This window comes from Mesocricetus auratus, unplaced genomic scaffold (assembly GCF_017639785.1).
Source record: "Mesocricetus auratus isolate SY011 unplaced genomic scaffold, BCM_Maur_2.0 Super-Scaffold_100019, whole genome shotgun sequence".
NCBI classification, from domain to species: domain Eukaryota; kingdom Metazoa; phylum Chordata; class Mammalia; order Rodentia; family Cricetidae; genus Mesocricetus; species Mesocricetus auratus.
The window spans coordinates 22004371-22017018 of record NW_024429200.1 but is presented as its reverse complement, the minus strand read 5'-3'; the positions used below and the strand labels follow the sequence as shown (position 1 = coordinate 22017018).

At 38.4% G+C, this 12648-nt stretch overlaps 1 long non-coding RNA gene across 2 annotated transcripts in view; it reads right to left on the bottom strand.

Moving 5' to 3' along the window:
• Window positions 1-497: 497 nt before the first annotated feature.
• Window positions 498-12648, bottom strand: part of LOC106022019 — a 58652-nt gene continuing 46501 nt past the window's right edge. For both annotated transcript variants that reach the window (XR_002385105.2, XR_002385104.2), the window contains one exon: window positions 498-2789. This is a non-coding gene — a long non-coding RNA (uncharacterized LOC106022019). The remainder of the gene's footprint in view (window positions 2790-12648) is intronic.

Here is a 12648-nt window from a genome sequence, read left to right as displayed (position 1 = left end):
GATCATGGACATCTGCATGGCCCACAATGCTAGCACATGCCACAGACATGATACCAGCCCTCAGCAGGCGGTCACAGGCCTGGTTGACTCATCCTCTGCTGGTAGGAATCCCTGAATTCTGGCTTTTTCCAAGCTGCACTTTCCTATATAACCACCCCAAAGGCCTGAAAAGAATGGAAAATGAGATTTCTGGGTGATTCCAATCCTTAACTCAACATCTTCAGTTTTAGACGTATACTACTTCTCTTGCTGATGGAGCTAATACAGGTTAAAAAAATAAAGAATCTGAGTTTCCATATGTCAACACATACTAAAACCTGGCTAGCTTGATTCACCTGCTCCACAAGGTTTCACTTTTGCTGTGATCATGAATTCAAAGTGGCCTACTTTCCTGGTCCTAGTAAACTGGTTTAGGATTGCAGAATATATTCTGTATCGGCTATAACTATCAATCACGAGGGGGTTGGGTGAGAAAGAAATGAAGAATACACAAGCAATTAGTGGAAGAGAAATCTTTGTTAATCCATTACAACATATATTAGCAGGATGTCTCCATATAACCTCAAAACACTTAGACCAGAGGACTAATGAATGCATGCTCTTAAATTGAGGAACTGTCATGAATGACCATAACAAAATCACCAGAGACTGAAGGATCTTGGGCCTGTGGCAGACCCAATGACTGGGGTTTTGTTTACTCTGTAGCAAAACTATCAAATGAAAGAAGGCTCTCTCAACGGAGCTCTGGAGAACTGAGCGAGGACTGGGGATAAAGTTGGGCAGGAGCTCTGCATGAGGGAAGTCTGAGAAGAGCAAGTAGGATGTATATGGTGAGCTGAGCTCATTCTGAGAAATCCTGGGCACGAGCTGAGAAGAGGGTTGACTGGCAGGTAGATGTTGGCAGGTTATGGTGAATCTCCAGCCAAGGCAACCAGCTCTCTGAGCCCAGAAAGAATAGTTGGATTCCAGATTGATATGTTATGGGTTAAATGGAAACTCAACTCAGTTGGAAAACATGATGAGGAATGATGATCAAGGATTTAAAAAGGTTGGCCATCAAAGCAAGCCAAACAGAACAAGGCCAGAATGACAGCACTCAGGTAAATAGATTCTGAGCTAATGAACTATCCTAGGCATACAAGGGTCCTTTATTCTACAGACTACACTGAGGTGAAGTCTATATGTAGGAGTAAACTGGACTCAGACTTCAGAGTTCAGTAGCTCATTGTGCTAGCAGAAACTGATTGTCCATTCAAACCTATTGTGTGAAGCTGGTTCTTCTCTGATTGTATGCCAGGGAGCGTTAATGTTCCGTGTTCACCCCCAAAGAGTTCCATGAACTAAAGCACTAATGTTAAAACTACTAGTTCCTGTAGAACTGTGACAACTTCCAACTACATGCTTATCAAATCTTGTCTATTCCATAGGTTGAAACCTTCTCAATAGGGTTGCCAGAGTTCAGCTCCAGCAGTGTTTTGTGCTGCAGGAAGGAGGTATGAAGTCCACGAATGAGGGGTCTTGACCACCAGTTGTCTTTCAAACTGATGGCCCCAACTAGCTCAGGCCATCTTTATACAAGTTCTAATGCATTCATGCATGAGCAGTTTCAAATCATTTCTCTTTAATCATTCTCCAAGAATCATTAACATTTTAGTTTTTCTTCTTATTTCCCACTTCCTTGATGTCATTGACCTTTACCTCATATCATTAGAGAGCAAGCCAACTGTTTATATCTAGCTAAAAATATCTTATTCACACTGTGCCTTAGCTGGCAGCAAACATGGTTACAAAGTAAGAGATTTGAGCCCTGTGGTTAAGCTTGACAATATGAAATTAGCTGAATACATTGTGATGCCTAAAGTTATCATTTTCAGGTGTATAGCAGTTTTCCAGTAATCTGTAGGTCACATTTATTACTGCCTTCATTACATAGATTGCAGTTATAGCCTTATTCTTTATGAGTTCTCAAAATAATGATGACTAATCCCTAACTCTTTAACTCTTAAGACTAAGTTTCCTTGTTCTTCCTGGTAATTTCTAAATGTGCTTTTCTTTAAGAGGAACTAGGAGTTTTAGATTCCTTTACTGATACTTTGATATATCCTAGTGCCAGAGAAATGTCTGACCTTTCATGTCCTATCCTTTTATTTCCTTCTGTGTTGCTATAAGTATGTTTTTAATTTTTATTTTTAAATTTAAATTAGAAACAAGGTTGCTTCACATGCCAATCCCACTATAAGGTTTTTAATGTCCTCTTTTAAGAAACAATTTTCTTGGTCCCTAAGTTCTTTGGAATATATTTTATCTTTTTTTGGAACTGAATAAGAAATAATCATTAACCTTAGTGATTTCCTCCTGTTTATTCAGGATCACTGCAAAGGCAGCCAGGAATAACTGGAGGAACTGGCTTCGGTAACAGATCAGAGAAATGTAATTTTTCTATGAAGACGTTTGTTCCCAGTAAGCTCAGGCAAACTAACAAGGCAAAACTAAGAGTTACTACAGGATTAAACATAGCAAAAGTTAAAGAAGTATGAAACCCATGAGCTCCCTAAGATCAGTGGAGGAGTTTGCAGTATTGTACCCACAGGTACTTGCCAAATGGATGGGATTCTCTAAAGGTCCTTGACATCTAAGGAACTCCATTTGCAACACACTCATGTGCCCTTCCCAAGGGTAACAGTATGTTGCCAGAAGGTCAATTTTCTCTCCAGGTTTGTTTCTACAGCTTCTTTCTTTCTCTCTTTATCCATCTTGCAAATCTGTTGTCTCCATCCAAGGTGGATATCCTGGCATTTGGACAGAACATGGGTTAGGGTGGAATTGTTGGTTGCACACTGTCATAGAGAAATTGGGCTAGTGTTCTCTGGGTTTGGTGGGTATTTAATGCTCTACTTTTGACTGGGAATCATTTTCAAGGTTATTGAACTAATTAAATTATTGCTGGAGATCACTTACCTAAATTCTCCATGTAAAAAGAATGTACATAATCTCATCTTCTTGGGGTCCAGGGAATATACCCTTCACTGATTACTGCAAAACCATTTGTTTAGGCAAACCTCTTGGAGAAGAATGTACTACCTGCTCCTCCATCTCACTATTTACTTAACTAGGGGTCTATAGAACATTCTTACACATTGTTTTCTTGGGTATGCTAAGAGAGTTGAACGAAGGAGACTCAGAGTTTTCTGGTAGCTTTCCCCTACAACTCTTCTACTCTCCATTTATTACAAAAAAAGATGGCCAAAGGCAAGTCTTATGCAGAAAGTCCTTCACAGTGAAGACTGACTAAATAGCTGTACATATGTCTTTGTTTAGTAACTTTACTAAGTTTTATAAAGGAATACTTCTCTCAATTTCTTCTTGAGCGAGGTTCATACACAGTATTACTTTCCTGGAATTTAGTATGGGATTTACCTCCAATCAAAAAATGCCAAAAAGTCACACTCAGGCAGGCAGGACACATTCAAGAGTCTCCCTAGCTGATGTTTATTGGATCATATTTAATGGACTAAGGGTGCTTGCTATAACTCATATATCTTGCATCACAAGTAGCCATGCTCTCTTTCCTATTTAAGTTGGTACATATACAAAGACAATTCCATGCCATACTTTACCAGTTCAGTCACTTAAGACAGGCAGATGAAGCTAACTTAAGGGATCAGATAAGAAGGGCTGTTTTCCAAAAACTTTACATATGATTTTCCTTTCATTTCAGCTTAATGGAAGTATTGCAATGAGTTAGCTGTATTGTAATGCTGGATTTCAGAAGACAGAATGCCACAAAGAAATTCTTTTTAAAAAGTTCCCCTTTTAGGGTGATAGGAATAAAACAAGTAATTTCAGAATTTTAAAAGTCAGTATGTAATTGATAGACCCTGACTTAGCTGTAACTTTCTGGGTTTTGATGTTCGGGTGCCACATAATTTCAGGGACATAAAAAAAGGCACTTAGATTCTTTGTTGAGAAGGAGAACTAGAAACTAGAAGCATCTCTGCTAAACACAGATCAGCTCACAGTGTTGGTAATTAAATACCCTATTATTCAAAGAACAATAATTAACGAAGTATCCTTTTAGTTACTGAAATAATTCAGGCATTTTGTGTGCGGTAGGAGGAGAGTGAAAAAAAGGGATACCCTAAAGTCTCTGCTTCTGTGATATTATACATGTGAAAGCAGAATTCTAAAAATGCAAGGGGATCTGACAAAAACTACACTTATCAACTGTCACAAAAGTGCAAGAGAAGTATCAAAGGTGAATACATCTATGAGGACAGGAGGAAGAGGCTCCCTGTTAATTTGCTGGAGACACTATCATGGGGAATATGAAAGATGTTTCAGGGTTGGGAAGACTGTTATTTGGAGAGAATATAGATTGTGATGGCTCCTGCTTTTTAAAGAACAAACCCCATGCATCTCAGTTTGACATATGGAATCTTCCCAATCTGATTCTAAATTCCCTTTCCAAATTGTGTCTTCCTAATTGCCATCATGGCAGTTTCAGACAACTTTTTTCTTACGCCTACATTTTGTCACATATCATTTCCTAACTAGAAAGCCTGATTCTATTTAACTGCCTGGAAGGCATTCATACATGTTTGCACAATGACTTTAGATTTCTAGGTAAATAACTTAATATCCTATTCTCCACCTCTTTCCTCATTGCATTGACCAAAAGAATATGAAATTGATGAGACTTAGCTGCTCAGGAAAACAATCAAAAATAATAAAAAGAATAATGATTACATTAGTAGACTAGGAAATGTTTTAATGACTGCTGCATATAATACAGGTGGGGACCAATAGATTGAAGACAATAAAAACTCTTGCAACCTTCTTCTATTAAGATAGCCATTGTCTCTCCAAGCAAATCATCTGTTATCTCTCTGACTCTCTGTGCATGTCTCTCTCTCTCTCTCCACACACACACACACACACACACACACACACACACACACACACACACACCCTTATCAACCTATTTGTCTTCAAACATTTAAAATAAATGCAGTGTTCACATTGGAGACAAAGAAAACATAAATTGGAGATACTTTTCTGGAGGTTATTTTGATAGTGTTTCCCCCAAATAGTTTTTAAATTATTTTGTCTTAAATTTTAAGTCCATTCTTAAGAAGTAATCTGTGGTACATGTGGAAATTTTTGTTTATGATGATGAAAATTTATTTTAAAGAATAAAATTATGCACTGGAATACTTTATTTATACTGACATAGTTCTTCTTTTTTTTTTTTTTTTGGTTTTTATGAGACAGGGTTTCTCTGTGTTGTTTTGGAGGCTATCGGTCCAGCCTGGCCTCGAACTCACAGAGATCCGCCTGCCTCTGCCTCCCGAGTGCTGGGATTAAAGGTGTGCGCCACCACTGCCCGGCCTGACATAGTTCTTAAATTGCCTGTCTATAAAACAGATAAGCATGCAACTCAATAAATGTTTGAAACAATGAGTAATGAAGTAAAAAATATGTTCTTGATGCCCAAGTAAGTGAAAAATTTTAAACAAATGGAAAAATTTGCTCTTTCTGTGTGAAAGATATTATAGTGAAGAAAAAAAACACCAAAAACTTCTCTAAAACAGTAACAATTTTATTATTTGGTACAAATTCAGTATAAGACTATTATTTATAATTATTATGTTTTCCAATTGTCTATGCTGAATTAAAAAGGAATCAGTATGCAAAGTATCACCCACCCTGAACATCTTTTCTTAAGTTCTGTTCCACTCATGTAGTCAGCCTGGCTCTGTTTTACTCTCATCTCAGATGGATGAACTCCCATAGCAATGTTAAGAAAGAAAACATTAAGACTATGTAGGTATTGATACCAGGTTATAGTGCCTTTCTGGTCTCAATAATATTAACATAAAGGGTATTTATTTGGTTGAAAAAACATCATAGGATGGACATCTGTTTCTGTCAATTAATGAACAGATTTCAGTTGACTACTTCATACTTGTAGCCATATCTAGTATTCTCAAATACTTCTTTCCCCCTTCATAGTGCTGGAGGAGAAGAAATATACTGTATTCTTATATCTGCATTCCTGTGTTGTCAGCATGAAATCCTTACAGATGTCTTTTCTCCATTTAGAAGTATTTTCCTATACAATTTACAAAATCAAGGGTCCTTTTTCCTAGAAGTAATCTGTACTTCTAGATAGTCATGATTTGAATTTAATCATGAAAATATTAAGATTACTCCTAAGTTGATTACATGCAACTTTTATAAAATGATTTTGGGTGCAAATAACAGGTGAGAATACTGATTTTAACACAAGTTCAATTAGGAACAATAACCTTCACAAAACCTAACCACCTTCATAAGTATAACTACTTTCTTTTTTCTCTTCCTTTTTTTAAATTTAAGTTAGAAACAAGCTTGTTTCACATATTAATCCCAACTCCCTCCCCCTCTCTTCCTCCCGAGTCCTGTCCACCAGGTCCCCCAGTCCTCAAGCCAATCTCCACTCCGATACCCAGGGAGGGTGAGGCCCTCCATGGTGGATCTCCAGAGTCTGTCACTTCATCCAGGGCAGGGCCTAGGCTGTCCCACAAGAGTCCAGGCTGAGAGAGCCTCCCTCATTGCGGGATGGGCACTCAAAGTCTATTTGTATGCCAGGGATAAATACTACCCAGGGCCCCATTATCTAGGCCTCTGCACTGACACACACATTCAGGGGGGTCTGGGTCAGTCCCATGCTGTCCACCCAGCCATCAATCTGGGGTCCAAGAGCTCCCCATTGTTCAGGTCAGCTGTTTCTGTGGGTTAAACCAGCCCACTCTTAACTGCTTTGCTCATCAATTCTCCCTTTCTGTCACTGGATTCCAGGAGTTCAGTTCAGTGTTTAGCTGTGGGTGTCTGCCTCTGCTTCCATCAATCGCTGGATGGAGGTTTTGTTTCCCAGACTCTCTGTCAGTGGGGTTGTAGGCTGACACTCCCCTGATTCATGTCTAAAATCCATATATGAGTGAGTATATACCATATTTCTCTTTTTGTGACTGGGTTACCTCACTCAGGGTGGTTTCTTATAGTGCCATCCATTTGCCTGCAAATTTCAATATTACATTGTTTTTTTTTTCCATTGTGTAAACGTACCACATATCCTCTATCCACTCTTCAGTCATGGGGCATCTAGGTTGCTTCCAGGCTCTGGCTATTACAAATATTGCTGCTATGAACATAGTGGAACAGACATCCTTGTCGTATGAATGGGCATCCTTTGGGTATATGCTTAAGAGTGAAATTTCTGGGTCTTGTGGTAGACTGATTGCCATTTTTTCTGAGGAATCTCCATACTGATTTCCAAAGTGGCTGTACAAGTCGACACTCTAACCCTTTCTCCAAATCCTCTCCAGCATAACTTGTGATTGGAATTTTTGATTTTAGCCATTCTGACTAATGGTATCTCAGAGTTGTCTTGATTTGCATTTCCCAGCTGGCTAGGGATGTTGAGCAGTTTCTTAAGTGTCTCTCAGCCATTTTAGACTCCTCTACTGAGACTTCTCTATTTAGTTCTGTACCCTACTTTTTGATTGGACCCTTGGGTATTTTTGAGACTTGGTTCTTGAGTTCTTTTTTATCAGCCCTCTGTAAGATGTGGAATTAGTGAATATCTTTTCCCAATCTGTGGGTTGCCTTTTTGCCTTGCTGACTATGCCCTTTGACTTACAGAAGCTTCTCAGTTTCAGGAGGTCCCATTTATTAATTGTTGATCTTAGTGTCTGTGCTGCTGGAGTTATGTTCAGGAAGTGGTCTCATGTACCATTTCATTCAAGGGTACCTCCTACTTTCTCTTCTAACAGGTTCAGTATGGCTGTATTTATGTTGAGGTTCTTGATCCATTTGGATTTAAGTTTTGTGGATGGTGATAGACATGGATCTATCTGCAGTCTTCTACATGTCGGCCTCCAGATATGTCAGCACCATTTGTTGAAGATGTTTTCTTTTTTCCATTGTATAATTTTAGCTTCTTTGTCAAAGATAGGTGTTCATACGTGTATGGGTTAATGTTGGGATGTTCAATTCAATTCCATTGGTCTATCTGTCTATTTTTGTGCCAATACCAAGTTGTTTTCAGGACTAACACTCTATAATACAGCTTGAAGTCATGGATGGTGATGCCTCTGGACGTTGCCTTGTTGAACAGGGTTGTTTTGGCTGTCCTGGGTCTTTTGTTTTTCTATATAGAGGTTATTATTGTTCTTTCAAGGTCTGTGAAGGATTGTGCTAGGATCTTAATGGGGATTGCATTAAATCTGTATATTGCTTTTGGTTAGATTGCCATTTTTACTATATTGATCCTACCTATCCAAGAGCATGGGAGATCTTTCCATTTTCTGATGTCTTCTTTAATTTCTTTCTTTAAAGACTCAAAGTTCTTGCTATACACATCTTTCACTTGTTTGGTTAGCATTACCCCAAGGTATTTTTTGTTGTTGTTGTTTATGAGACAGGGTTTCTCTGTATTGTTTTGGAGGCTGTCTGTCCAGCCTGGCCTGGAACTCACAGAGATACGCCTGTCTCTGCCTCCCGAGTGCTGGGATTAAAACCGTGTGCCACCACAGCCCGGCTACCCCAAAGTATTTTATGTTGTTTTTGGCTATTGTAAATGGCGATGTTTCTCTGATTTCTTTCTATGCCCTTTTATCATCTGTATATAGTAGGGCTACTGATTTTCTTGAGTTGATCTTGTATCCTGCCACTTTCGCTTTTCTCTTGGGAAACCGTGACCACAGTGAACAAATTCTGATGGGTATACAGCTAAGGGCCAGAGTCTGAGTCTGTTATGTTAAGGCTCATACTTGTTTGCAAAGCTTTTAATTTAAATAGAAATTCAAAATGTTAATGTCATATTACTTAAAGTTCTGTCTTAATGCCTGAGAGCCTGTAATATTTCCTGATTTTGTTCAAAATATTAATTCAGGGTTAAATCTCATTCCCATTACTATTTAAAACTTCAGAAACAGGTAAATTGTGATGAATAGTACTCAAAGAAAATCTAATTTCACTCTGAGATGCAAGAACTGTACAATTACACGCACCAACATACACATGCGGGTGTGCACACACACACACTGAGGGTAAGAGGAATGAGGAAAGACTGAAGGAAGGGGAGAGATAATGAAAGCTTGTAAGAAATTATGGGGCTGTTAGAGATGAAAAATAATGTTGAGCAATGCATATAATTAAGAGCAAGATGCAGGAGGCTCAAAAAAGGGACTTCGTTCTTCTGAAGAACATCTCTGCCCTGAATCAGTTCCCACCATGCATCATCTTTGTCACTTTTCTCAAGACCCGTATTCCAGAAAGACAGAATTATTGGCCCTTGAGGCAGAGAAAAATCTGTTGCTTAAGGAGGTAAAAGTTCCCTGACTTTAGCTCTTACCTAAATGTGTACAATGAAGAATAAGCAATATCTCAGGATAAAATGAGCACTGAACCCAAAAAGGGAGAATAAGTAGTAGAATACATTAAGATGAACCCCACAATATGTTGATATTAACATGTAATGTTGTTGGGATTTTTAAATGAATAAATAAATATATGCTCTTTTTAAAGTTATTTTTAACTGAGACATACCAACATGAATATTGGTGGGGTCCATGTGGTGTTTTGATACACTGTGTAATATTTAAATCAGATTGGGTGTATCTCCTCAAACAGTCAGCTCTTCCACAGCAACAGTTTTCAAGACATGTTTTTCATTTAAGAAATTATAGTACATAATTTTCACCTATGACTAGTCTCTTCTATTATAGTACACCAGATTTTTGTTGTTGCTGCTTTCTTACCTTGTACTCATTGACTGACTTTTTCCTCTTTGTCTTCCTTCTCTTGCACTAGTTACTGGTAGCTACTATTCTCAACTTCCCTGAGGTAGCTATGTGAGATTACACATAGAAATGGCATCATGCAGCATCTGTCTTCATAAGCCTGGCTTTTTCATTCAACATAATAATCTCTTGTTCCATTCACAGTGTTGCAAATGTCAGAGTTTCTTTTTAATGTTTAAATATTATTCCATTGGTTATGTGTGCCATATATTTTAACCATTCTTCAGGTGGACACTCCAGGTAAAACTCAACAGCTGTCCTTAGTTTGTAAAGTAAGTTCAGTGTGTAAATGGCTGTCTAAACTGGCATCTGTGTGGAGACAACTGCTGAGGGACGCATTGCAGCTTCCATGATGCTCAGCCTCCAATCTGACTCTTGTTCTGCTACATTCATAGGGGAAACAGAAATGGTGTCTCTTTAGATGCACTCACTGTTTAATTCTACAATCTTCCTCAGGACCCACAGGAACAAATAGTTGTGATTTGCAAGTATAAGATTTTCATTTTCAAGGCATTTTTATTTCCTTTTCATAGGCTCAGTACTCAAATAGTTCCCTAGGAGCTTAATTTTGTCTCTTGTTTCCCAGCCTATTTCTCCTTAGCCTCTCACATACCCATTTTAGCTCATATATATGTTTTTGAAATACCATGCCTGAGGAAATCTATAACCAGAATTTCTATGTCCTTGGTTCCATTCTCTAATTTTAGCATTTATTTTGATGATCAACATGGTGGAGATTTCTAGAAAACAAATATCCTCCCTTAAAAGTGAAGATGATTCGACCTTAGTATATTGCACTTCACTTTTGCAAAGCTTCTTTTGTCAACTTGGGATATTTTTTTAAAGGCAACTGCTGTGAACTTTCTATCTTTGAAACCTATGCAGAAAATAACTCTATTTTTACCATCTATCTGTCTCACATTGTTTTATTAAGAAAGAACTTTTCAGCATGAATTTCATGAGATCCAGCAGATGACTAATTCCTGTCACATGGCTGCAAGGTAAATTTCTCGAAACTCTGTCAGGTTTCTGAAGCTATCCTCTGCTGTAGCTCTACCTCCTTTGCGGGGTAGCAGGCGTTCATCAGAAATGCAGGGTAATTTAAAAGTCATTATTGGCACAGGTACTTCCAAGTGTAGGTCATGCTCTGTTTCTTAATGCCAGTTAGATACTGCTCCATTAACTGTGAAACCTTTCCAGCTGCACACTTGCTATTTGTCTATTTTTCTGTGATAAAAATGAACAGTAGAAAATGATACTTTAAAAAGGAAGATCACATTTCAAGTTCAATTACACTTTGGCCTATCTTGTCACTGAAATATTCATTATTTTAAAGAAGAAGTGTAAGAATTCTTCCAGCAACTTTAGCTATTATCATTGGAATCATCTTGCTCTCCTCTCTCTATTTCACATTTAGACCCTATAGACAAATATTGTCACCTTACTTTCTTGACTTTATAGCTCTATAAATCCTAATATGTCTGTCTCTCTACTCCAAATAACCTATTTAACAGTTATTGTAATGTTCAAGTAAATGGTCTATAGTCTTCATTCAGCCTGTGTATCACTACAGCCAGCAAGACACTGTGCAAAGTTAGGATAAATTACATCATTCCTCAGACTCACACTCTCCGGTAGCTATACATTTGTCTCTAACTAAAGACCAAAATAACTACTGTGAATCACAAGGTCCTACAGAATTGTCCCAGGGTGGCCTGATTTCACGCTATGCTACTCATCCTTGCACTTGCTCTATCTGGCCACACTGACTATCTTGCTACTGGACAACACCAGAACAAGTTCTTTGCCTACACTTCCGATGGCCTAGAGGCTACTCCCTCTGGAGGCTTGCACTGGTTTTCTGTTACTATGACAAGGTGTTTGAGAAAAACATATTAAAAGAAGAAAGAATTCTTTGGCCCTTAGCCCCAGGTCACACATCCTTGGCTATTTTGCTTTGAGGCTTTATATAATAAGCTAGACTAATATATAGAAGACTATGCTGTCAAGCAAAGTGGCTTACCTAGGGGAAGATAAGCAGAGAGACGGTGTGAGCAAAGGTTGAGAGCAAGTCATACCCTTTAATGGCATGCCACTAATGACCTACTTCTGCCAAAAGACTGACTATATCATTTCTATTACATGCTAATATCCCACTCAACTCTAATTCCCCAGGGACTTAACTACTGATGAGGTTAGATCTCTTCTGATCCAGTCACCTATGAACACTAAGGTCTCTAACACATGAGCATTTGGGAGACAGTTTGAGTTCAATGGTGACAATACTCATCTACCTGTCTCATTCTGCATCTTTTTGGTCTCATTTTACACTTGACCTTCTATTTGAGAGTAACTCTGACCATCCTATTTTAAATTTCCTGCCTCCTTCCACTGCCTTACTCCTTAATGTATTATCAGTTACTAGGATGTATACATTTTAGGGATGTACACTTTTAACATTTCACATGTATACATATGAAAAGGTGGCCAAAGATTTTTGTAATATGTTTTGCGTAATCTTTGACAACTTTTACAGTTATAGCTCTGAAAAAAGAGGGCAGGCCTACCATATATATCAGCCAGCCATGACATATCAGGTTGTGGAAAGATTAAGCACCTCCTCTCCTTATTGATTAGGTAACCCAGTTAAGAGGAAAGGGTCCCAAAAGCAGGGAGCCCAGTCAGAGACAACCCTATTCCCACTGTTAGGATTCCCACAAAAAGACCAAGCTACAAAATTGTAACAAATGTATAGAGGGCCTAGGTCAGTCCCATGCAAGCTCTCTGGTAATTCAGTGTCTGT